Below are 27754 nucleotides of genomic sequence, written 5' to 3'. Positions count from 1 at the left end.
CCGAATGACTGTTCTCATCCTCAGTGGATGGTAGGTCCACTCTCTGTTCTTGTGGAGCTCTGGGAAGCTTAGAGCTCATCTCGGTCTGTTTCACTTCGACAAAGCAGATGTCCTGAAAATCCCCCCTTCTCCACTCTACACCGTCCACGGGCCTATAGCTCAAAGCCCCGGCACCGACCAAGAAACCAGTCAGAAACGCCACACATTCTCTTTAATCCCCCTTCTCCTCTGGCTTTGCGGTTCCTCAGCACAACTCGGAACATGCAAGTGCATTAAGTTCTGGCTCAGGCGTTCGGTTTTTGCTATTAACTCTGTCCAATAGGCCGATATATATAGCGGAGATGGCTTCCATTTGTGAACCGTTTTTTGATAATAAAGCCAATTTTGTTACAAATTTCTGTCCCTGCATTTCCATTCCTCCCCAGACATAGAAAGAGACAGATTGTGCTTTAAGAGATAACGCTAAACCGATGAAACTCCTGAAGCTTAGAGGAAATTCAATACCCTGGCTATGCCTTACAGATCCGCCGCCATCTTGGGCTGGAAAAACACTGCTGTGCCAGCGTGGACCTCCATCATTCTGTTCCCTCGTGCTGCCGGCACGTTGTTTCATTTCATACACTAAACCCTCGGAGAGCTATCTATGTATATACATCAGCGAGTGACAAGGGATTCATACGGCCGCCATTTCCTTTGGCTCGAGGCGATGCTCCTCTGCCGCGTGAAGCCACAGGTGGTTTGATCGATTGGCACGCAACACATAGACGAGATGCGGACGCCCTGCTGGGCATTAAATGAATGTTTGGAAAATCAGGGGTTTTACTGAAAGCAGAATTAATCATGTATCGGAAATGGGAAATGGGTTGTGGAGGGGGGGGGGGGGGGGGGGGGGGGACGACTATAAAGCCCTGGACAAACATACTTTTTGCAATATTTCTTGAGACGTTTAGCGGCTCAAGGCTTCAGTAGATGAAAATGGCACGTTACGTATATTATCAACGTTATTGAGTCATGCAAAGAGTCCAGAAACCTTGCTGCTTTTTCATTCATAAAACCATATTATAATCCCTGTGGGGACTACATACAGTTCTTCCCTTAGTGGATGTCTGATTGTATTTTCATGCAATATGTAACCCTGTTCCTTCACATTACAAAGGGTGCATTGGAGTACAGGCTGTTCTACAAGTTGAAATCCTTTGCCAGCTGGGAATAGGTGAAATGGAGACAGACACTATGAGAAAGAAACAAAAAGAACTGACCTCCTCTCTGAGTCCTTGTTAGTGAGGGCCAGTAACCTCACAGTTCCTCCAACTCTGCTGTGAAGCCTTGGCAAGCCCCAAAAAAAAAAGAGACGCTGGCATCAAAGCCGCAACACAACGACCAACAACCGGCGCTCCTATTTGCCATTTGGCCTGATGAATATGCATGCCAATAATCATCGCTGTAATATGCCGGGCCTCTTCACCTTTTCCAAACACAAGGGAGTGCCCCGGAGTGCAACAGTCATATTAACACACTAGGATAAGAGGCTAGATGATAAATAAAGGAAAAACACGCCTCGGGGATCTTTGCCCTGCCTGATGTTGCGTCTAATTAACGCTGTTAGAGCTCTGTCTCTACACTCCAGCCACAAAGGCTCGCTCATCAAACTTCTTTTTGGGATGAAAATGCCAAATGAAATCACAATAATAATAGGTTTGAGCAGCACATTCGCTCCCAATGGGGCCAGATCTGCATGGCCACCGCATTTAATGCAACGCACCATCACCCCGATGCGTTCCGTTTCACACTCCTGGAGATAATTGATAAATGCACAGGAGATTCACACGGAGTGTCAAATAAATAGGGTGAGAAGGATTTACCTCGGAGCCATCTCATCTCCCACCCTCCTTCCTTCATTTCCCCACGTTTAATCACATCCCATTATCTGCAAGAGATGAATAAGGTTCCTCCAGGCGGCTATTTACATTTCACGAATCTGTGTGTCCTTAATCCTTCCGCAGAAAACGAAGTTATCTCGGACTGGATCATTTCCATAGACGGGATGATGCCGAGGCGAAGGGGTATCCTGAGCACTTTTTATTTTTTTTGCAGCAAATGGCCTCTGAGTTTCAGGCTTGCCCAAAACACTTAAGACCTTTATTACAGGCACTTAACCATTGGGCCCGTCAGTGTTGGAGATGGGCTCTAATTCACAGATAATGGGCCGAGATACACATACACACACACACACACACACACGCGCACACGCACACGCACACGCGCGGGTTATGGTATCATTATGGTATCATCATCTTTTCTCAGCCGGCAGTGTAAAACAACCTGTGTTTGACGCAGTGAGGAGATTATCAAAGGGTTTCTGTGTCTACACAAAGAAGTGTGTGTGTGTGTGTTTACTGCACGTGTGAGCCGAGTTCACTGTGCATGTCCCCGTGTAGTCTTTTGCAGACTCATTGCGGCTGTAGTTTTATCATCGGCATGCACAGTAACTATGCAAAATCATAAGAGCACACACACTATCCGAAGAAGGAGTACGAGTGTTTATGTGTGTGCGTGCATGCCTGCGGGCTGATTTTATTTATTATTGCTCTTCTTTTTTTCCTTTCTTTTTTCAGCGGTTGCACAGGACAATTAGCATTCCGGTCCGTTCCCCTGGTCTCCTATGAGATGTCTCCTCATTTGAAGATGATACATCCCCTCAAGCTTGTGCGAGTGCGAGAGAGAGCGAGCGAGCGAGAGACACTCTGTTTACGGAGGAAGGTCGAGGTAGGCGAGCTGAATATGCAGTATTTTCCTCCACAGTCAAGGCTTTGAAGTGCCACGTTAACCTCAACCCTGACCCCGCTGTAAAAAAATGTGGCTCAATCTGCAGTGTGGTTCAACACGTAGTTCGGTACAAGCCAGTGACAGGTTTTGGCCGTGAGTATAAAACTGACACAACAGTGGACATGCACATAATAAGAGTGTGAAAAAAAAAATGCAAATGTGTTACAAATGCACGCACACACTTTCATACATAAACACAGACTATACACACACACACACACACACACACACACACACACACACACACACATACATTCACTGCACACCCTTATCGACCCTTTCTCCCATGAGTCATCCACTGCACCCTCATTCATCAATATTAGCACTTCACATACACACACACACAGGCACATTTTCCCCACCTAAAAGGGATACCGGAGCAACATACGCACACACACACACAATCACACACACACACACACACACACACACACACACACACACACACACACACACACACACACACACATGCATTTACCGTCCTCACAATTACTCTGCAGCTTCCCCTATGTGAGCCAAGTAAATGGGCTGAGGGAGGACGTTAGAGGAGCAGAGGACACAGAGCTACTCTGCAGTTTCTTGCCAAGCAGTTGACTTTTAAGCAACTGGCACACGTGGCTCAAGCTTTTCTCTGATGGAACCGAGCTGATGTGCAAGACTTTCATTATTTTCACCTCGGCTTTTTCTCATTTACTCATTTAATTTTCTCTTTTCGTCGGCAACTCGCTATTTGTTTCTCCTGCTCTATTGTCCCCCCTGCTTTTCACTTATATCAGTGCGCCTCACTTGTTCTTCACTCTTTTTATTACCCCCCCCCCCCCACACACTCTTATATCTTCGTCTTTTCTTTGTGCTTCTCTCTCCTTGTCTCTATCTTCTCCGAGCCTATCCTCCAGTTTCTGATAAAAAAGTAATAAGGCTTCTAATGGCTTCAATTTCCTTCCCTCTTCCCTCCTAGTAATCCTTTGTGGGTTGCATATCCGAAGATAGCCTTTGTTGTTTGTATAACAAAGGGCAAGTGTGTGTGTGTGTGTGTTCGCATGGATGCTTGTGACCATATTCCAGATATAAATGCACACAGCTATGTGTGTGTGTGTGTGTGTGTGTGTGTGTGTGTGCATCAGCACGTGTGGAGAGAGAGCATGTTTTCAGGATTTGTGTATCTATGCTCGCTGGTCTCCCCTGTGATTCCGCCTCACCACTTAGGCCAGGGGTTTAATTGAATAGTGGAAGTGGTCAGACGCTCTTGGCTTCAGTGGTAGACACTACCCATAACAACCCCCCCCCCCCCCCCCCCCCACACACACACACACACACACACACTCAAGTCACGCTAGGGGCTTTGCCTGGGGCTATAAAACTTTCACCAAAGCAATCCTGTGCATGCTGCGGCCATAGAAGAGTGTGTGAGTGAAAGTCTTGATGTGTGTGTGTGTGAGGGGACAACAGAGGAAGGAAACCACTGAAGGTCAGCGTCCTACTCACCTCCCCTTCCCTCCTTCACAGCGCCATAGATCCACTTTTAATCTCCCCTCTGATCTCCCTCCGTGGTGTAGAGAGACCCAATATGGACCCGGGCTTTGGTCCTTTTGTGCGCCTTGACTCAGACAATGCGTCGTCCCACCACACAGGATGAATTGGCCTCATAAATACTCCAAATGAAATGAGATCCATTCAGAAGCGCCCATATAAGGCCAAGATAGAGAACTGGTCTGAATATATCGCCTCATAAAATGCGTGTCAATACAATATTTTATCTCTTTTATGCTTGTTTGTTTTATATTCAGGTATCTCAACATCAAGGCGTATTGGAAAAAATCAGTTTGCATGAGCCCTTATCACTTCAGTCCAGCATAAACACTTTGCTGCAATATGTCACTGTGTCATCTCTACTGAGACAATTTATAATCAAATCAAAGATGTGCATAACAACCAGTGGATGGAACTGTAACTCATGTTATTTCCTAATTGCTTCGTATCTGAGGTTACAGCTTATTGGTGTATCTTAACATGCATGCATGGATCCTAAACATTTAATCCATTTTTTTGTTTGTCTGCCAAACCTTTTTTTTTAAGGCGAGTGAGACTAGCACACGATTTCTTGAGCAAATGAGACTTTTCTTGGGAACACAGAAAGGAAAGTCTAATCTCTTCCTCTGAAAGAAGGTCTGCCTGGATTCTTTTTTTTTTTTGACAAACAAGGCTGTCTAAGTGAGTCGAAGATGGATGTCGCCTCTCCAAAAACACTGACTGACCCTTGCTCTTGTTTCTTTTTCCGTATCCGTCCGGGTGCACTCCCAGGTGAGATAGCCCTTGAAAATGCTCATCCTTGACTCACCTCTCCATCTCCCTCCCTCTCTGCTCTGTCAACTATATCCTCAGAATGAGCTGAGAATGAGTGGGAAGCGAGGAAAAGGGGCAGCGAGATGGAAAGAGAGAGAGAGAGAGATGGAAAGAGGAGAGATATTAATAGTGACAGGGCAAAGCTATTGAGAGCCTGGCAACGGTACCTCTGCTACTCGCTGAAGGTGTGGGGACGAGGTAATGGGTTGATGGTGACATGTAGAGATGGAGGGAATGAGGTAGAGAGGTAGATGAAGGGCTAATGCCTATAGATCGTGACCTCTGGGGAGTGAGATGCCATTATCCTGACATGGACGGGTTGAGAGGCCTCTAAAAGCCTGAGGTTCTAGCTCAGATCTAACTACCAACAGTCCCTAGACTAAGCTAGTAGGGGATTGTCTGAATAAGTGGACCTGACAACCCCCAACAATGAGGTCTCCCTGCAGACTCGCTTCTCCGCCCGGCACGCCGTTTAGTTCAGCCAAGGGTATGTCTGCAGGGATTTTCTATTTCCATTTGCTTCCTACAGGTGTTCTCGTGTCTACGAATGTCACCATTAGGGTAGCAAGAACAGGCTTTTTGTCAAATCACCGTGCCGTGGTCGATGCATTAGCCAGGCGGAATCCAGAGGAATCTTATTACGTTACTTCCCGACATATTATAAGAGCAACATGACCATCTTGTGCTGCTTTAACACAAGCTGGGAAGCAATAAAACACGCGCTGGACACGACACCACATTCTTCATCGGTTAAGACCCTCTAGGGGCTTTTGTGTGAGAAGAAATGCACACTGTGTGAAAGAAGGTGCAGACTAGATCCATATAGGGTTCATATAAGGCTGGAAAGGTTCCATTTAAATCCCCCAATGAGAAATTCTACAGAGAACCCTTCTATGGTGTGTAATGGTTCCATCCCAAACCCTTTCTGGAGGTTCTATCCAGAACCTTTCCACTTTAAGGCATTTTCAGACCAAATTCATGTGAATAAATCACTCTCCAATCTAAATATTTTGCTCCCATCATTAAAAAAAAAAGCTGCAGCTCTCCCTTCTCGTGTGTCTCTATATCCGTAATGGTCCTGTCATGTTTGAACAGAGTCAGAATTACAGAGCTCTATGATACACTATAACAGATAGACCAACTGAGCATTATGCTAAAAGGGGCTACACATAGTCTCTGTATAAAAGCAAATGCAGCTGCAGAAATAAACAACCGCCGTATGTTTCACCATTTGCATAATGGAAGAGACTGCAGCTGTCACAGCATCACAGTTTAAGGAGGCAACGGAGAAAACAAAACATGTAAAATGTAGAGCTCCTAATGTGAGACATGCAGACGGTTTTTTATTTATTCATGCACTCTGTGTTGACGGAGAGGCCCACCGAGGGGCCAGACATGTTCTTTTGTTCCCTTCACCACTACACCTTTCACATTCCTGCCGGCTTTTTGAAAAGCTGCCGCTCCTATCTTCGTTCTCGCTCAGTGAGGATGTTAACTCAGACATCAGGTTAATCAGGTTACAAAAGAGAAAGCTTGTTTGTATAGACTGTAGTGAACCGCTTATGCAGATTGTACATGCAAGCAAGTCTATTAACAGAGTTTTCCCCGACTCCCAGTGATACAGAACGCTGCTTTGATGGAGCTGGTTGTTTGTTTGTTTTTTTTAGGTTTTTTTGAAGCGCAAATGTGTCTGAACTTAAAAAAAATAAAATAAAAATGTTACAGAATCTACTCACCATCGGTTTCAGTATCGGTGTCCCACTCGATTAGAAGTTACACAAATACATGGCCAAGAATTCAGCTTCCTCCAGAAGAAATGCAGTTGGGTGATACAGATTATGGTTTCTCTATGGTAAATCTAAGAAATCAGGTTACTGCCGTAAGGAACCCCATTACTTAAGATAAGTGCATGCAAACGCACTGGCAAATCTATTTCGCCTCAATCTGCTCTTCCTCACTCTGCTCATGTGTGCCCCCACCACCTCCTCTTAGAAGTTCCAATGTGTTACAGAGGGCGGCCTCTAACTCCATGATCAAACAGCACCACGGTCCCTCAACAACAAACTATAACCACTATTGAAATATAAATTGATGAAACGAAGGGAAACATAAAAAAAGATGAGGCAGTTGGTCGACCTCCCCTCTCTCTCCCTTCTCCTCTGCGCTCTTCTGAGGAGCCAGACGCCCGGCTCAGCTGGCAGAGCTACAGAGCGAGTGAGGCAGCATCAGAGAAGAGAGACAAGGGAAGGAGAGGAGAGGTTCAGTGAGGGCCAAATGGCTAGTTGGCCTCGGGCGATGAATTGGCGTCGACTCTCCGGGAGGAGGCTTGCTTGCATTCAGCGGACGGCTTCAATAAGGGCCAAGCGACTTTACTCAGAGAAGGCCGTGAAACCTCTGCTGGTATCAGACTTTGCCTCCCACCTGTGTCTAACAACTGGGGGTGAGAAGTCTTGCAGCGTGTGTTATTTTTCATCCGCCTTTGGAGTCTCAGGCTCCTATCAAGAGATACTGTAGAAAAGAAGAGGAAGAATAAACAGGGCCAAATGCCTCCATGTTGAATATAAACTCCATCTTCTGTATATATTATCAAAACACAGGAGGGAAAATACTGTCAAAATGTGTGCGTGTGTGGAAACTATTATTGATTTATTCTGACGGAGGAGTGCTTTAATATTTCAAAAGAAATAAATAATCAGCGCTGCGGTTTCAACGTGCCTAGAAGTGGAGAAGGGTGAAGGTTCGATACTGAATAAATCTGGTGCAGTTTTCTGTCAAAGGTGCTGGGACTTCCATGGAAACAGTATATTTGTCTGGCTGATCATTTGTAAGTGATATAAACAACACTTTTGAGAAGTCAGTCTCCGGTTGTCCGCACGCCTCCCAGTCTCTGTTCTGACAGTAAACACATAGAAATAAAGACTTCCTTCTTCATCATCTGTGCTGGAAACACCAGCGACTTCACAAAACGCAGCGTTGCTCGAATCGCAGGTGGGAATCACAAAATAGGTCACAGCCAGGCCTGTTCATGCAGGATGACGAGAGTCAGCGCTTTCCAGTTAATGTGTTCGTAGAATGTGAATGAAAATGTATGAAACATGGTTTTGTCAAACATCAATGAACAATTTGTGCTGAGAAATGAAATGTAGTCTCAAGAGTGCAAACATATGGGTACTTATCTTCCATTTATGATGTATATATACATAAAAAGCAATGTTCTTATATCCGTTATTACATGTTTTCATTATTTTCAATATGTTTTACCTGTTAAGTTGTTATCCGGGTCATGTGATGGCCTCCCATTGGTTGCTTATACTACATAGGCGAGGCCACACCCTCTTTGTTGATTGCCCTGATAAAAACCTACAGTGATCTAAAAGATGTTGGCTTTTTAGCCACTATGATGAAGACTTTTTTAATAGTTCCTTCCTCATTGTTACTTGTACTTAGATTGACCTAGATTGCCTTTCTGTGTATCCTGTGATTGTTGGATAGATGGATGGGGAACAACTTCACTTTTGTTTCCTCGCCCAAATAAGTTTTGCCGACTGCTGCTCGTGTCTGTATCCTCCAACTGACTTCTTGAAACAGACGAGATTCCCAGCCCTCGGCAATTAATTAGCGAGTACAGTGTTATTATTACTGATAGGAGTGATGGCCAAAACTATGAAAACAAGACCCAGATTGTATAAAATGGCTAGTTCAGTCAGATAGTAATTAGTATGCATGGCTTTGTGGGTTGGAATCCTGGCTTAAACAGTGTTATCTCTCCTCTTTACACTTGTCATAATAAGGAAAGTAAGAACGAGAGCCAGCATGCATCACTGATGCCCTGTTCCTGCCTGTCTCTGGGCCTGTGCCTCGCTGTACAACGCTGTCAGAGGGTGCTCTCCTCCATCTGTCTCGTTCAGTCTCAACCATTGCTGGTCTGAGGGTAAAAAGGAAGAATGGTGAGAACACAGGACACCTCCTCTAGCCGTGCTCCCCCCCTCCCCTCCTTCTCTCTTCCCTACATCTTGATGATCGATATGCCACTGTAGGGGGAGCCATAGAAGTTTGGATCAATCTAACTACTGCTGGGAGCTACCGTGACGGGATGAGGGGAGGGAGAGCCGGAGCCTGAGGATGTGGAAGGAAACTAGAGACAGCGAGGGAGGGAGGGAGGAAGGGAGGGAGGGAGGGAGGGAGGGGATAGCAAAAGTAAAAAGGAAGAAGGAATCATAAAGGCAGGACTGAATGACTCAACATGAACGGGAGACAGAGGACAAGAAAAGAAAAGCAGCGTGTTTAGCGGGATGCCATCTTATCAATATTAGTAATGATAAAAAAAAAAAGTCTGATTAATGTTGGATGATACCACATGTAGGTCCAAACAGAGCGTGGATATTATTACAAGAACAATAACTCTCAAGGAGGCTCATGGCCGTGCTCAGGCGCAAGCTGTGATCATACTGGAACAGCCGCTGTCCATGGTGCTGCATGGCAGAAGCAAGTCATTTCATCCCATATACACTCCTTCAAGACTTTTGTATCCCTAAAATAAGAAAGCACTCTTTCAATGTCAATGAGGAGACAATTTGCGCTCGCTCCTATTCACAGTTTAGCTTGCTTGAGGATTCCTTTTAGAAATATGTGTCAATATCTAGATAACACAAGCTGCACTGGGAGGAAAGAAACGCTGCTTAAATAAGAGTTGATTTATTGAGGAAGTAGGGTGATATGTATGAATGTTTCGACTCAATAAAAAGACAAAATCACAGGTTGAAGATTGAATGGATAATAGAGACGAATGGGTAAATCATTGCAGTGAGGCTCATCCGAATGTGGCACTATCTCGCACTGATTAATGACAGCGGCGGAGTCCACACCTGGTGATTTGACTCTGCAGCACACTGTGCATAATGCGTGTCCCCAGTGGTTAGTTAGGTTGAACCAAGCTTCTGTGGAAGTCACTGTGTCAGTTTCGATTGTCTGCTAGACCACATCTCTGCTCCGATGAATACAGTATGTAGCGTTTATAGTGTCATATCGGCCTTTGTTTCTTTACTTGCTGTAGTGCATTGCACGCCTCTGCTTCATCAGTGGGTGTTGAACTATTCTGCCGACATTTATTTACTTTATTCTTTATTTTATGCATGAAACACCACGTCTCCAAGTACTACGTAGTAAGACCAACACATTCATGTCACAGAATGGGACTATATTTCTGGGGTATAAGACAACAGAATACGGGCCAAGACTTCCTTTTCCGTATGCTGCTCATTGTTTACAGGACAATTAGCAACTTGGGATGCGAGCCTGGAGTTGGAGTTGAGAGACAACTTGTAAGACAGGATTGTTTCTGTTCTGCCCCCACATTTCTGTGTTGTATAATGTTATAGCGCTTCATGCTCATATTTATCCCTCCTCTCTTGCCGTAGTTAGTGCCTCGTTGTTTTGGGATTCTGATGAGAGTACACGCTGCACATACTGCACTAATGTATCACGTCTTCTGTTTGGTAGCCTGTAAAGACCTTAGTCTGTAAGTATTTCTTCATGTTGCATTAAAATATGTACGAAGATATATTCTATTCTATTCGCTCTGTTAGTATAGCATTTGTGTTGTATTAAATGCTAATCGCGGTTAGCATTTCTCCATTGACAGTAATGTTCAAATAGAAGCTAGCTAGTCGGACATTCTTACACGATGCTATATGCTGGATTGTTGTTTTGTATTCATGTATGTGTATATGGACAGTTTGTAAGGCCATATTTCATATTGTGTTTCCACAGTTTTACAATTAAGAAAGATTCACACTAAAGTCCTGAAACTCTTCGACGGATTCCATGGTCTTTATTTCACGGATCTACTGTTAGCTATCTGCTAAGCTTTCCTGCACAAAGCAAGAGCAGAATAGTTTCACAAGTAGCCAGTTTACAAGATCACTTTAAATATAAAAAGCTAAATCATCCGCAAACAACACTGATGCATCTGATGCCAAAACCTTGTCCCGTTGCCGACAGATAGAGATTGTCTCGGTTTCAACTCGTCGAATACCGCCACTTGGTGAGTGCAGTAAGCATGGTTACAGCTTTAAAGAGCATTTAACAATGCTTACTTTCCATTTATGTCTACTAAGGGTACCTTATAACCAGCTGAGTATTTATTTTTTACTTCTAAAGAGAATCTATCTTATTCTCAGCAGGATAGAGAAGACACAACAACAGAAGCTATTGTTGTGGGCAGCTCTATAGGATCTGACAGTAATGGTCAGAAATTGAAAAAGAGGTCAGTTCAGTCAGTCTCTACTTGTTCACAAGGTTTACTAAATCTTTTCATTTGGAAAGAAAAAAAAATTGCAATCTTCTATTGCAATAAAATCTTTGCTTTCAGAGTGATGGCCAACTTCATTCGCCCTGCGAGGTTTGTTTTGTTAAGGCATGGTGTCAATAGATGCTGGAATCAGAGAGGCCATTGATGCAGCGATGGCTGGTAGAAGCAATGCATTAGTGAGGCCTCCTATGCGGTTACCTCTCTTGGCAATACGGAGTGATTTGCTCAAAATGTAACAAGGCAGATCAAGGCTGGGGGCGATTGGATTTGTCCTTGCTTTTCCCAAAAACAATTATTTCGATTCAATACTAAAACCATTTACTACTACTACTACTACTACTCTTCTATATTTTCACGGACTGAAACAAGACTAATACTTTGGTCTGCAGGTCAAGACCGTTGGTTCACTGTGTGTTTGACCCTGAGTGCCACAGACAACCTTTTCCATTTGCTCGGTTCGGTAACAGCCATGAGCCTTGGAATGAGTAACTTCTCTTACACAAAAGCTGCCAAATACAACAGAAAATAGAAATGATGCGAGTAGAGAGATTGAGAATTGTGCTTTCCAACTGACACCTTCTTAGATACACGGCCAGAGGGGGGAGAAAAAAAACAGTGCTACTGATCTTCAATTCAGCTCCTCCTCAATTTCCTTTTCCTTTGGTATTATCCCTTCTGTCGGAATGTTGACTAAAAGCAAGCAGAGTCAAAGATAACAGTATCAACATCAGAACCGTGATACAAGCTATAACATAGAGACAGAAAGAAGAGAGTGAATCACGCCTGCTTCTCAAAGCAAGCCTCCGGAGACACAGCGCCTGCAGCTGCAAAGCCAGACAGAATGTAACTGTACAAGAATTAAAACAAAAAATAATCAAAAAGGACATGAAAGTATCCTCTTATAACCCGCTCTGTCTCTGTTTCTCTCTTCTGACAACAGAACCGAGTTTTGGCTTTGAGAGTTCTCTGGTTTCAGTCCACAGTGGGAACCAGACAGAGATTGCCATGAAGGGGGCCCACAATGAAACCACAAGAGGTTGGCTGAAGCTCGGGTTAAAAGACTGGCTGTTTCTGAAACAGAGAGCCTTAAGCTGCTCATTTGTTTCTGAACAGGCAGCCTCTAGATGGCAGCCTGATGAGGCACAAACGGCACAAAAAAGTGATTCAGTGTTGCTTCTCAAATTTCATTCCAGTACCCAGAGCGAAAAAAGGTACTTCAACCAAAAACTAAAATGTTAAAAAGTTTTTTGCTCCTGTTTACCTCTGTGCCCATGGATATTGGCACTAAATAAAATGTGTGTTTTCCCCCAGCCATCGAGAGCAAATTTAATTTCCCGTGAAATTTCTTTTGTTGATTCTGGTTTACTACCAGGCATGTTGCAAATTGATCAACCAGAAGCTGATCAAATCCATCTACGCCTAAATGTTTTTTGCTAAAAGTTGGTTATTGTTTCCTGGGTCAGTGTGATTTGGTGTGAACTTTTAGGCCTGTTGCATCATTAGCATTAGCCCGTACCATTAGCTTCACTTGCCTTGTGTTGTAATTTTCATGATACTATTTCGCAATGTGAAGACTGGTATTGCAATGTATATCACATCGAGATTTCAAGCATTGTTGAACACGGCAGGCAGCACAATATTTCTTTCAAGGTCTGGATAGCTTGAAGCAGGTGTTTGACTCGGGAACGAAGCAACCTAGCAGGTATGGGGTGAGTTGCTCACATCAAAACACACACACACACACACACACACACAAGAGGCAAACGAGTGAAGAGAGATGTCTGTTTTTGACAGCCAAACCAATTTCTTTCCAACTCTCATGCAGACTTTGTGGGGGCGACTTTTTTTCTCTGAACGTTTGCCGTTAGCTTTAACCCGTTAGCTTTATTAAAAAGGATGGGCCCCACCGAAAACAAACAAACACATCTTCTCACTGCACCTTTTGTGGCATCTAGCCATGCAGACAGGTTTGGTTTTATATAGTTGATTTCCACCATCACCTCTGAATGGACGTCTGTGGTGGACACACGATGGTACCAACAACTAAAAAGGTCAAAAAGATACTGAACTACCTACTCTTATTTCATCTTGCCCTCCTTTTTCCTTCTTGGTCTTCACATCCCTTTTCTATCTTCCTCTCCCAATCTGCCTTTTTTTCCCTCTCGTTCTCAGGACATGCAGATGACACGGAGCTTGGCCAGACAAAGTGATTCCACAGTAGCGAGGTCTGCCAGGGAGAGATAGCTTAGACACAGTGTCACCGCTGTTAGCTAGACGCAGGCTTCAGAGGGAAGGAAGACCAGGGCTGGAGTGATGAAGGGAAGAAAAATGAAATAGGGTAGAGGGAGAGGGAGTAAGAAAGAGACCTGGCACAACCAGATGATGGAACCAATGCTCTAATGCAAACAGAGTTCCAGTATATAGCATTTGCTTAATGAGACTCAGAAGAGAGGGTGCTTTTTAATGTACTTTGTTTAATCCCCTTCTTTGAGCACCTCTATTAAATCCTAGAGGAAGTTTCCTGGCTGTGGCTGAATGAGACGCACCCTTCAAATAAAATCTGAGCTGACCCACTTCCCTCGGTGTGTCACTTATCTGGAGGAAGGCAACAAACACTAACTCTGCACCACCTCCGAGGCCTATACTTCAGCTAAAAATAGGCACACACACACATCCCGGCTCGGTTCCCACAAGACTTTGCAGCTCTCATATTACTGGATATACGTTGGTCCACATCGATGCAGAAATAAAGTCTTCCTCAGGTTTCATCTGTTTACACATCCATTCATCCGTCCACCCTCCTGGTATGTCTTCAGTGTCGAGTAGTAAAGTTTGGGATGTAGGTTGTGAAAAGAGAAAGAGCCGCAGAGACGGACCCGTGTCCAGCTGTCGCACACGCTGTCATCCAATCGCTGCTGGGGAAGTGACAACTACTCGCGACAGTCCTGCTCAGGTTACGGCTCATTGACATCTCCCAAGTTCATAAAGCAAGACATGAAGAAAATGCCAGACCACATACTGTGTGTGACGTGAAGAAGGTGGGTTTTACTAATTGATATGATTGTAATGTGATTGCTGGTCAGATAAAACAAGCAGTTTCCAGACATCCCTTAGGTTCCGGGAACTTGTGATGGGCGTTTTCACACGATATTCCAGAGGAGTGAATCGATTATGATCACCCATCGACGATTCGAATGGACCATTAAAAGGATATTTGGACAACTAAAAGCACACTGAAAGAAAAAAAAATCACAATGGCACTATCTCGCAAAAAATGTAATAGAAACCATCAAAAGCAGAACAAAGAGCCCCCCATTCATCTGTTGTACCTCTGGACATGGACGCATCACTAACAGGCACCAGAGGGGGTTTCTATAGATTTAACTACCACCACACAGCTGTGTCTGTCAGTGTGTGTGTGTGTGTGTGTCACCGAGTGTGACAGAACGAGAGAGGGAGAGAGAGAGTCGGAGCAAAAAAGTCGACACAGGGACTTGGAAATGGCACCGTTGCACAAAGCCAACTGGCTCAGTCAACTCCAAGTCATTACCAGATGGATATACACATGCACAGACCACACACACACACACACACACACACACACACGCACACAATCACCAGCATGGGTGGGTTGGCACACTGAAAGTACTAGTGCCATACCTGACAGACATCCAAAGCTACTAAAAAAGACACACACACACTCACTCACACACTTTGGGCATTCAGTGAACATGTCATGGACAGATTGGCACAGTGGTAAAACTAGCACCATCCCTGTAATTTCCCCAACATGGACACGCACATTCCAACACAGTGCTACCGCTGTCTGGCCCGGGTGCGATGCCATGTGGTTCGGTGTCACTTGACAGGCATGTCGAAGTCCGACACACATCGCCGCCGCAAATCCGGGCTGTTGATGGAATGGAGCACTAATCTGGCAGGAAGGCAGGAGCCGTTTCTTTAGGGCACGGCGCCTGCTGTTAAATCCCTCTCCACCTCCACTGCCTGGCTGCTGCTGCAGTGGCACGCTGACCCCTGGCCCAGTTGTTCTGGCACTATTGATGAATGAGGGGGCAGTAGTGTATGAGTCATGCAAGAGTGTGTGCGTAGGTGGCTGAGACGGTCTAGCGAGTGTGTATCAGTGTGCATGTTGGTGTGTATCTGTATGAACGGTACTTGGCGTGCAACCGCACATTCACACTGCCCGGAACAAGAGCAAAGGAGCCACTGGGAAGTCCACTCACTTCCTCCTGGGCTGAGTGAAAATGGGAAACCAATGTGTGGATGGTCATGAAGAGCGTCTGCCTGCAGAAGGTGGATACGGCTTAAATATCTGTAGTCTCAACAACTGCTGGCTTTCTTGTTGTTTTATTGATATGATCTTTTTTTCTGCAGAGGTGCCTTCTGGCATATTCAAAGCGAACTACAGAAATAGTTGAACCTTTTTGTTCAAGGTTTGTTCAATAAATGCTATTCAGTAATTAACAGCTTAGTTTCTTAACGGATACAACATGTTATATAGGAAACAGCGCTTAAAGTTGACCTAGCATGCACATTTTTCAGGTTCATACTTTTATTTTCGGGTTCCTACTACAACATGTTTGCATGCTTTAACGTTAAAAAAACCCCCCAATATTTATAATATATTTATAAATCATATAATTAGAATATATTTCCTTATATTCTGCATGTAATATAGGAAGGGGAGCACATGTTTTCTGATCCAGGCAGCCCACAAAAAAAACTGACTGGGTTGTCTTATCTCACAGTTTGTGGGTTGGGAGGCACTTCAGATACCCGAATGTATGTCCACAATGTCTCCGTGACCCAACGGGTCCAGTTTTGAACAATCCCTCAGGTTAGCCAAACTTATTTGATGGAGACAATAATACTAAATTTAAAAAGTAAGCACGCCCGAAATAAAGTGGTGAAGATAATCTGACGGTTTGCGTTTCTTGCCCCGTTGCACTTGTTCTTCTGATGATATACGATTCCTACTATGCCTCATTTCCCTTTCATCTCTCACATCTCACCCCACATTTGTCACAGTTCCAACTAATCTTCCTTATCAAAGCCCAGTTGTCTCACTTTCAGCAGGGATGGCTCAATCAGACAGCAAGCAATCCTCTATACATTCTAAACCCTTTGTGTTGAAGAATAGGAGCCTTGATTCAAGGCACGGGGGCGGTTGTGGTTACATCAGCTTGTAATTACAGTTCACACCGTCTGAACATGCGACTCGCTTCTCTTATGGTCACGTCTAAGTAAGAGGCAGCAAGGCAGACAGAGGGACGTGGAAAACCGGAGCCTGAAAATGTGATTCTCCTGCACACAGAGAAAAACAAAGGTTTACATATTGACATGTCACTGTGTGGGCATCGCTCGATCTTTGCGGTGAGCTTACATTAGAGGTTAACTGGAACTTCAAAATCGAAGAAAAGCTTGAACACTGGGAAAAAAGTCGTTTCCGCAGCTGTGTCAATACACACCAATGCTGGTGCATTCACAGTAGGTGAGGAGCCACGACACAGGTTGCAGCTGTTGTTGTGGTCGCTACATTTGACTCATTTAAACAGAGTAGGGCACAACACAACTCTGCTTGAACCCTTTTTGACTATTCCGATGTCTCGGGGGGGAAAAACCTCCATACTTACATGCTGGTGTGCATATATGTTACCATGGTTACTAAGTGATCTTGTATAATTATACAGGAGGTCTTTTCTTCAAAGTTGCCACGAACAAGCAGATGGATTGTGTAAGTGTGAAAGCAATTTAGCTCTAGACTGGAAAATGTCACCTTTCTGCTGTCACAAAGTCCTGTGGTTGGCGTTCGACACCACACACACAAACCTTCCAAGTACACATGGCAGCAGGCCGAGACCCTCTGTGCGCCGTTTAAACAACACAAAACTAAATGGGCGTGAAAACCCCTCAGACCGCCTGGGCTGGAATGGGAGCAGTGCACCTGTGAAAGGCAAGGGCTGGGCGATACGGAGACAATCAAAACACCAAAACACCTTGATATCGATATTGCGACAATATTGTAGGGATGACTATTGTAATGTGGATACAAAGACTGAGTGGGTGAGTTCAGAAATGTACTGTAATGCAGCCATTAAAAGACAAACACTAGGTAAACGATGTGATACTGGGATATGACTGGACATACATTCACTTTTGAACCTTCCGCATAAAAAAAAATCAAGCCACACTGTATGCAGCATGCACTCCTGATGACATGTTTGTGCATGAGTAAGCGTGTCGACCCACAGCACGTCAGGTCTGCTTCCCCCATAGTTTGACCCTGGCGTTGGGGGCATGTTCAGAGTTCAGAGCCAGTGGCCTGGGTCTGGCTGCAGTCAGCGGCTCGATGACCGGCCTGAACGCCCAATGACACAAGCAGCTGGTCCCTACAGGCCCTCTGGCACCAGACAGCCTTGCGCATTGTGTGCCAGCAAGTGTTCATGGCTATGTGTTTGCAAAAGCCAGCAGCTGTTGTGTCCTCACGCCGGTTTCCCCTCTCCCACAGTCACACCTGTACAGGAATTTGAAGTCCAGGTTGTGGCTGGGAAATGGCACATAAATACTTGTTCTTCTCTCTTTGTCCCCAGTCAGCACCCCCCCCACTGCAGGCTGAGAAACATTTGTCTTCATGCCGCCACTGTGCTAAACTTAATCAAAGACATCGCAGACAACAGAAGAACGATAAAACTGCAACGCTTTCAGCGTTCAACCAGGGCATATATCCATGTTGCCCAGAGGGTTACAGCGCTCAGCCTCACAAGTCAGTGGGTTTTTTTCCATAGTAATATCTCCGCTTTGTGTCCCACCTCCGCCTCCTCCTCTGTCAGTGAATGAGGTGACGCTGGTAGTGTGGAACAATTTATTCAAAACTGAAATGTCTCCTACTATTGACTTCTGTGTTCAATTGAAATAGGGATGGCGCTGGCGGGCTGCAAGTGAATGAGCGGGTTACATTTGAGTTCAGAGTTACTAAACAGCTACTCTGTTGGATCGACATGTTGTCTGTTTTTGCTTGGCTAATACGTCACTGATGATTGTCACTACATACCGTATCTGTATTTATACTACTGAGTGAAAAGTCTCAACAACTTTTGGATGGATTGACATGAATTTTGTGTGTTACGCGCATGCTAAGACACTGAACAGAGGCCGTGGTTACACTTATTTTTTTCAATGCGACTTTTATCATCCGATCATGCCGGGACGCATTACCTGTCAAGTCTGAATGCTCCGGGTATCGGGTTTCGCTTGCACTGGGATCCGATCAGCCAGACCACATGCCAAGCTGGCCTGGCTTGCATTGATTTGGGATCTCAGTGAGGTGAGGACAGCAAACGAAAGTCTTCTTCCTCCTCACATGTGAGGAGGAAAACCAGCAGAGACCCGCAGTCTGAGACATGTGGAGTTACTGCTGATGAAAACTCAACGTTTCCTGACTTTGCTGCTTCAAAATAAAAGTTTATTTATAATAAAATAATGTCGGACTTTTATAGAGTTTACAGGAAAATGTGTTTATAACCCAATTAGAGGAGCTTTTTTAGCGGCTGTTATTCAATAAAACACGTCTACTATTACTGCAGGGTGGAGGAGTAACGGTGGACTTTTATTGAGGAGAATTTATAGGAAATGAAATGTGTTTATCCATCGCTTTACAGCCGTTCTTTTGACCCCCAAAATATGCCCGATGCCTATACCATCAGGCAGGTCGCATCGAAGTGCCAAGTGTTGACACACAAATGCGGACACAGAAAAAGTTGTGTGTTGCTATGAAAAGACAAGTGTAACCACATCCTAAGATGGTGAACGTGGTTCAAATGATACCTGCTTACCTTTAATATGATAGCATCTCCATTGAGAGCATGTCAGCATGCTGACATGAGCATTTTTGCTTAAAGCACTCCTCCCTGCTTCTCTTAAAGGGGGAACCAAGGAGGTGAATAGAACCCGAGAATAAATCTAGGAGGTGCAGTGGCAGTATCTGCATGGTACTTGGCCAGGCTGATCCATCTTTTACAACGGAGTTGATGGAGTTAAGATGGAGAGGAGCGAAGTGGGAGAGGAAGGGCACAGAGGGGACTGTGGAAGGAGCACAGGAGGGTGCAGGAGGGAAAGACATAAAAAGGGAATGAAAGTGTGAGTGGATGAAAAGAGAGCGGGGGCTCTCCTTATTCCTTCCACTCTGTACTTTATACTACTCAGACATATAGTAGAGTCCAAGGTTGGAGTCAACATTAAGTGCATTCGACAAATGGGTCCCCGTAGAGAGAGCTGTAGGGGTCCAAACCAAAAGTGTCCGTACATTAGGCACTCTCTTTGTCACCTTCTCTCTTTACCTCACCCTCTCTTTCTGAGGAACACACACACACACACACACACACGCCCACACCGTGGCTGCTGCCAGTAAGACTTTTGCTTCGTCAGTAAACAGTTGACCGTCCTTGTCAGTAAAATGTTTATGTAGCTGGCCATAGTCCTGGAGAAGCTAGCAGAGGGAGCTGGCTCCGTAGATAAGACTCCAGATGAAAGAGGAGCGCGATGATAAACAATGGCACAAAGCCACCAAAGAATAATTACACAAAAAATAGAGAGAAAGCGGGGTATTTAAAGTCGCCACAGGGACATTAGCAAAGTGTGTGTTTTTTAAGACTCGTGGCCCCGCGCCATCGGACGAGACTGATACACATCGGGGCTTCCTGCTGCTCAAACGGATCTCGCTCGCCCAGACAGCAGGATGAGCTGGTGTACATGCTGCAAGGTCAACTCACTGTGGAGGCATTTTAGATGATAGTGCAGAAAATGTGAATACATTCCCCTCCCTAATACGTACACGCATAAACAATCAGCGAAGCCCTTTGCATCTTAAGTCGGTCTTTTCAATCTTGTTCTTTTTCTTATTATGAACCTTTCGTCTTCTTTCATTGCTCCATCCCTGCCATCGCAGCATTTCATCTTTATTCCCTCCACCAGTTTTGTGCTACGGAAACTGCACTGAAGATAACTTTGCTATAATTCTGGCACTCGCTTGTGGACACTGTAGTTGTTTTGCCAACTGAGAGACTGCCAGAAGTTCCCCAAATCTCCTTCTCATAATTACGAGGAGGCTGACCTGAAATCCTTCTCCACTTGGCCGCTCACACTCAGCGGTTTCAACAGGGTTGCCCTGCCCCATGTCCGCCCCTCTGTTTTCCATCTTGGTCCTCCAACCGCCCGGGACACTCTCTTCCTCCCTTCCACACTTTTCTCCGCCATCTTCCCCTAGAAAGCTGATCCGTCTTAGCTCCAGGTTGTGGCTGTTGCAAATCCATTACATCAGATAAAAAGGGGGACAAAACTCTGATCCCTATGGGGTTGACAGAGAGGAGCAGATGAAATATGGGGGATTACTCCACTCTCTCCTTATTAAATCCTCACAGAAGGAGGTCCGTTGCACCCATATGTCCAGTCATCAACTCCTATTGTAATCTGATTGAAATGGGGTGGGAGTAGAGAGGACATGGGGGGGAAGACAGCCCCCTCCCCCTTCTCCCTGATGTCTCAATTTCAGACGACAACAAGGCCAAATACAGAATAAGACCAGAGGAGGGGCATGGCGCCAGGTTGGGGGTAAGCCTTACATTTGTCAGTCCCCACAGTGAGCAAAAGTCCACTCAGCCAACTAATAATCCCCGATTTGAATAATGGCTGTTATTCTATTTCACTTTCAGTTCCTCTCCATTTAGACTGGTTGTAATTTCCTCTCTTATCTAGGGCTGAGCTCCCGGCAATGTATGAGAGTTCAATCTGCATCTCTCTGCGGACCAATTGAATGCAAAGTGAGAGCAATCTTAGATCATTTCCCCCTTCCTACACCTTGCCCTCCCCGTCTCTCTCTCTCTCTCTCCGTCTCTCTTTGTCCCCATCTTCTGCGTCTTCTGTTCCCTCCCCTTCTTCTGGCTGTCACCCTGAATGCTCAGCCACGCCGGCCACCTTGCATTGTCACGGCAGACATTTAAAGGTGGAGGGCCCCCGAGACGAAACGATGCACGTAGCCCAGGCCGCATTACCCTTTTCTCGGTTTCCATTTAGCTTGCGCAACATAATCTTTGTCAAGGCCGCTTGGACAGACAGAGGAGGACGAGGAGGGGAATGAGAGAGAGAGAGAGGAGAGAAGGAAAGTAGCACACAGGCGGAGAAACCGTCTCTCTCTGTTAAAACTTTGTTGAGTGAACTCCGGCGTGGCGGATGCAAACAGGAGCCTGCCGCCAGAGGATACACAGCAAAGTTCATCTGCCGCCATTACGATAACAACAGCTGCAGCAACCCCTAAACGCACGACAGAAAACTCACAGCCACGGTCAGAAACGCTTCCAACACGCGCTGTGCTAATGGGATTTGAGGCAACACTGCGCTACGGCTGTGCTTACAACTTGGAACAGTGTGTAACTCTCTTCACAGGTCTTGGAGAAGAGGAGCACAAGTAATCTGCCTTTATTTTCCCCTCCTGGGAAGTGCTACCGACTTCCACAAAACAAACAAAACGGAGTCATACTCGGCAGCTCCCATCTCCTCCACCTACTGATAGAAAATGAGCTAATTTCCCTGCTTGACTCTACTTCTACTAATGCTACTATTGGCAGTCGTACTGATATGATTCATCAAACTAATTGATTAGTCAAGTGACAGAAAATTAAAGGAATAGTTTGACAGTTGAGAGGTACGCTTATTCGCTTGCTTGCAGAGAGAAAAAAGATGTTGTCATCGCTGTGAAACATTTTCATTTTAGTGGTAGCCTATAATCTTGATAATTAATTCACTGTTTCTTTCATTTTTTTTACTTAAAAATACCCCAGACGTGGTGGTTGCAGCTTGTCAAATGTGAGGATTCGTTGCTTTTATCATATCATTGCAAAATGAAAATCTATTGGTGCGATGAAGACATCATCCTGGGCTCTGGGACATAGTGATGGGCATTTCCCACTAAATATTTCAACAGCTAAATGATTGAATTGATTATTAACAATAAATAACAGATTGATTGGTAATGAGAGTAATAGTTAATTGCCGACCCAACTGTGAGTTAAACAGCAGCTTCCTCTTGGCAACACAAGCAGACCTGATGTAAATATTCTCGTACAGTCATCTAACAGCCTGTTATTGTGACTTGTTTGAAGTCTCACATTTCACTCTCAGCCATTGGCCCCGTCTTATATATAGCTCAGTGGTTTGGAGAACACATCACAACAATTCATTCTTCAGCGGCCCGTACGAGTCATTCAGGGTGAACTTGCCGCATTCATTTTTCTCTTATTTAGAATTTTCCCTGAGGTGCAAACATAATTTATGAGTACCCAGACCTGTTATAGGAGTTATGTGCGTCAGTCTGCTGTTAACTGAGCCTACGTTTTTCACTAATGAATCGTATATTTCATTACTTTAACTTTTAAGAAACCCTATAGAAATGACTCTTTGTAATTATGTTGACATTGTCCTGTTCGACTCTGCAATTTCAATTATAGGTTAATATAATCATTAATGAAATCATACAGCCTGTGACGAGGTATAATCAGGTGTTGATTGGAACCGAAAGGCTTCCTCGGGAATCAAGGGTGTCAAAAGACATTCTGGAGAGACTAACTGCAGCAGAAGTAGATGAGACACTCTGAGAAAAGGTATAAAAATAAATTGAAATTTTTCATTAAAAAAAGAAATTTCTTGGAACGTATTGAACATCACAGATTGAAGGTGCACTACATAATAAAGTGCCAGTGCCGTATCTGAGAGTGCACTTTTCCTTTGGATAAAGGCTTCAAATAAATGTACTGTATGGTAAAAAGGCCCGCCGCCTCGCAGTCTTTGCATTCGGGCTGAAGTTCGCAGACTGCTCGGCAGGCAATTTTATCAGCATCATGCACCGGCTGCTTTTATGTGAATTATTGAATTTCCCTCTTTTCCTGTGTGCGAACAAGTCAAGAGAGCCAACTCAGCGAATGCAGTATGTGACCCCCCAGTTTGATTGAGGACTCCTTTATTTATTTTTCATAAATACGAGGGAAAACAAGAGAGGTCCTCGCCTAAGATACAAATGTGCTTCCAGTGGAAAATGTCTTTATGGCTACACAGCAGTAACTTTGACTGTTCCGTTCAGTCAGGGGTCTGGAGCAACACTGTTGTGGTCAGACAGCAAAGAGAGGAAATGATAGGGTTGAAGAGAGAGCTTGATAGAGAGGTGAGCGAACACCTCGGAGGGAGGAACGAGGCCAGCGAGGGAGCTGAAACTGAGACAGGAAGCGAGAGGCAGAGGTCAAAAGCTCTGATAACTGCCTGCTATTTGTGTGCAGTAGCTGTTAAGCTGTTAGCTTTAATTGCTTAATAGCAAATATTCATTATCATTCCAGTCATTGGTCATTCTGTGTGTGTGTGTGTGTGTGTGTGTGTGTGTGTGTGTGTGTGTGTGTGTGTGTGTGTGGTTGTTTGCTGATGTGGGAGGCCTGAAGTATCAACAGGCCTAAATATAATGTCACGGATTACTGCTGAGGAAAGAAGGTCACAGGTACGATGCCCCGTGATTTCAGCATTCAAGGATAGAAAATCAGTGAAGAAATAATGACATGGTTTTATTACCTGTTTGCGTGTCCATCAGTGAGGGTCAGCAGCAGGAAGAGAGAGAAAAAACACACAGAAAAACCAAACATTAGCTTAATCAGAACAGACATACTTATACGATTACAAATCTGAAAAAAAGATCGTAGCTTTTCAAACTAAAATGCCATAATTTTGAGATGAAAGCAAAGAAATCCTCCTCATTTGACTTTCCTAGCAATCAGCTTGCAAACACATATTTCAGGTGTAGGCGCCCGAGTCTGAAAACACTGCAGGTACTTTCACAAGGACCCGCAACTTTGTGGAATGCTCGCTTCAGAAAACAAAGTATTACATTTAGAAAGAGTTCAACACAATGAGCCGATAGAGACGAAGGGCATGAAGGTTCACCGCACATTTTATTTTCCCTCTCAGAATTCTGGATGTCTAACTCTGCATATATCTTCCAAAACAAAAGGCAAAACAAAAATAGCACACTGCATTTTGCTGCAGGTGAGCTTTACTTATGCAGTGTTTCATCTCAGTGTGAGTCCAGAGCGCCTTCCCTGAATGCCGTAAAGACTAGCAAGGAACCACATCAGTCACAGGAAGGAAACTGGGGCTGATGTATTTATTTTATTTTTTGTTTTACCTTAAAGTTAATTAATAATTTCACTCCCTAAAGTCCCCAAAGCTAGGATTCATGGGTAATATTTCGAGGCTGTGGGGAATGCGCTAAACTGGCTTCAACCTGCCGGTGGACTTGGCAACAACGCTCGAGCACAACAACACGGCTGCGGATGGGATTAGAGATAAAGTACGATGAGCACAGGCTCAATACGACTGTCCCAATAGCCTTGAGCTTAAAGAAAGCTGCAACAATGAATTCATTCTAAAGATGTGTACATGACAGCCTGTATGTTCTTATTTTATTCTGTCATCATTATTACTGTGACTTTACCTCTATCTTATACAAAGTGCTTGCTGTGCTCGGGCTGTGCTTTGTCCACAGGTTTCATAGTGTGACGGACCTTGAAATGGAAGAATTGGTATTCCAATAGCCACCCTCTGTGTTCTAGGCCAACAAGGTGTAAAACAACGCATCACTGCAACACACCGGACCACTTCACACTGTGAATAACAATTCCTGCAGCCAAATAAGGAATTTAAAGTCAGCAGAAATAAATCGCAGGAGGAGGAGATCTTAAAAATCAGCGGCCATTTCTTTTCTCCCCCCTTTGCATCTGTCTCCGTCTGCTGTCTTCCTCCCTGTCCCTCATCGTCTCCATCCACCTGTCCCCCGTGTGTTGGGAAGGTGTCGCAGATTAGGCAGATAAATCACTGACCTCTTCAGATCCCAAAAAGTTCATCTAACTCGGCTCTATAGGAGTGTCAGTCCGCGCCACATTCGTCTTGGAGCTCTGCATTGTGGAAAATGGTGGAAAATTGGTTTTCCCGGGTCGAACAGTCCCCCTTCATAGATCACCGAGATGTCCTCCAGATAGCCGGCCCACATCCACTGCCAAGGCAGCGTGCTCAAATAACTCTCCCTGATAGCTCTCTTTCTCTCCCTGCACTATCAGGAACCAGTCGAGCTAATATCAGATCTAATTCTTTGTGTGCTGGCAACACGCTGCACTGACGTGGCTTATCTGAGGACAAAAGACTATATTCTCCAAGCAATGGAGACGTGAGCTTCAATGGCCGTAGTGCGAATTAACAGATTAGTCAATCAATTAAAAATGTATTGACATATATTTTGATGATTTATTACTTAAAATGCCCCAGCTTCTCAAATGTGAAAAAAACGATAAAAACATTTTTATTGATAGAATATCTCGCGGTTTGATTGTTGACCAGAAAAAAAAAACAAGGACTTTGAAGACGGGCATTTTTAAAGAGACTTTAGATTGAAACTAAAATCCCTGATGGAAGTTGATAACAATAGTGCTGTGTTGCTATTCAACAAGATACTGTTTGTTTGGTCATAATCTGTATAAAAGAGGAAGAAGAAGAAAAAACTTTGAGGAAGTTTGTAGGTGGAGGGCGGTGATGTTCTGTCTTGTCTTTCTTATCTGCCCGTTGCTACTTCTGTGTCCCTTCCTGAACCTTTACACATGCACACACATACGCGCGCACACACACACACACACACACGTTTTCCAGTCATCATTATCTTCCCAGACCTTGTACTTTCAGGTGTTGTGAATTATCTGTGGAGCAGCTTTAGATGAGGTGGTGTGTTTTGTTTTCTTTCTTCCCGCTATGCCAACTCTGGCAGGACGCTGTCTTTCTGGCAACCAGCCAGCATGTGTGTGTGTGTGTGTGTGTGTGTGTGTTGCTATGTCTAAGTGTATGTGTGCCCGTCCTGCCTGTGCAGCCATCAGGGACAGATGTAGCAGCTCTCTGCTAACTGATAACGAGCCAGTATAGACCGATGGACAGAAGGACAAACACGAGGGCTAGAGAACAAAGAACAGAGGGCAGGACAGGGGACTGTTGAGGAAGGAAAGAAAAGGAAAGAGATAACTAAGGGAACAATTGACATCAGTCACGTGGCTTCTCTTTTTTTCCCTCTCCGCTCTCTGAGAGTCTAACAGTGTGAGAGGACAGAAGACTGACCCATGTCTATTCCGCTTGTCTGATTCCTCTCTCCCACTGTTTAGCTCCCTCTCTGTCCAATTTCCTCTCTCTCCTCTCTCTCTCTCTCTCTCCCCTCTCTCTCCCCCCCCCCCCCTCTCTCTCTGAAGGACAATTGGTCTCATTCAATATGAGGAACTGGAGGCAAATCAAACTTTGCTGCATAAGTGGGTACGGGGAGGGGAGGGGAGGGGAGGGGAGGGTGAGATGCAAAGGGAATTGAAATCGACTGGCACTCAATGTCAGAATGCCAATCTGGATCAGTGTCATACTGTATAGGGAACGAAAGCAGCTTTAATAAGAGCACAACTCTATTCAACCATCGAGATGAATGGACTCACATTCTCTCGGATTTGAACACACCCCTGCAAGGCGAAACACACAACAACATACGCAGTGCGACGTGCTCGGCAACCTCCGATTAAAGACCAACACAACTTCAGACGCGTGGCCTTTAGATGAAACGCCTCGTGAACTGTGACTGTGTTTGCCGACTTGCAGCGCGCGGCGGGGGGAGGGTGGATGTAATTGACCAGTTATAGCCACTGGGAGAGGTTAATTGAGGCGTTCCTTCATGTGAAGGTGGGGGAGTTTCAATTAATGCTGTTGAAGGTTGCCGTCAGAGACAAAGCCACGGGAACACCGAGTCCATTAAAGGTGTAATTAACACCGTCATTCAGTCGCAACACTGTGCCGGCTTCTAATAGACTTCATTATGCCGAATACATACACAGGCAAGGTGAAACAAGGGCTATATATGTAGTATATAAACAGACCATAGTATGCTACTAGACCACTTTGTGTGCCCGCATATCTACAGCGCGTAGATACAAGGACACAGTATCGAACGATGCTGACCAAAGTATGCCTTGACTTCCACATATTTCCCAAACTGATGCATTTGAAAAGTTTGGCTTATTGTTCAAAAAATAGTGTAAATATTCCTTCTATATTCCTCAGAAGAAAATGAAACATGTTCGGCATGTGGTAAGTCTATTTTACTAGTTTGTATATACAGTATTTATGTCCGTAGATTTCTCCTAAATGTTAAAA

The sequence above is a fragment of the Pholis gunnellus genome (assembly GCF_910591455.1).
Source record: "Pholis gunnellus genome assembly, chromosome: 21".
In the NCBI taxonomy this organism is placed as follows: Eukaryota; Metazoa; Chordata; class Actinopteri; order Perciformes; family Pholidae; genus Pholis; species Pholis gunnellus.
Note: the sequence above shows the minus strand (reverse complement) of the source record.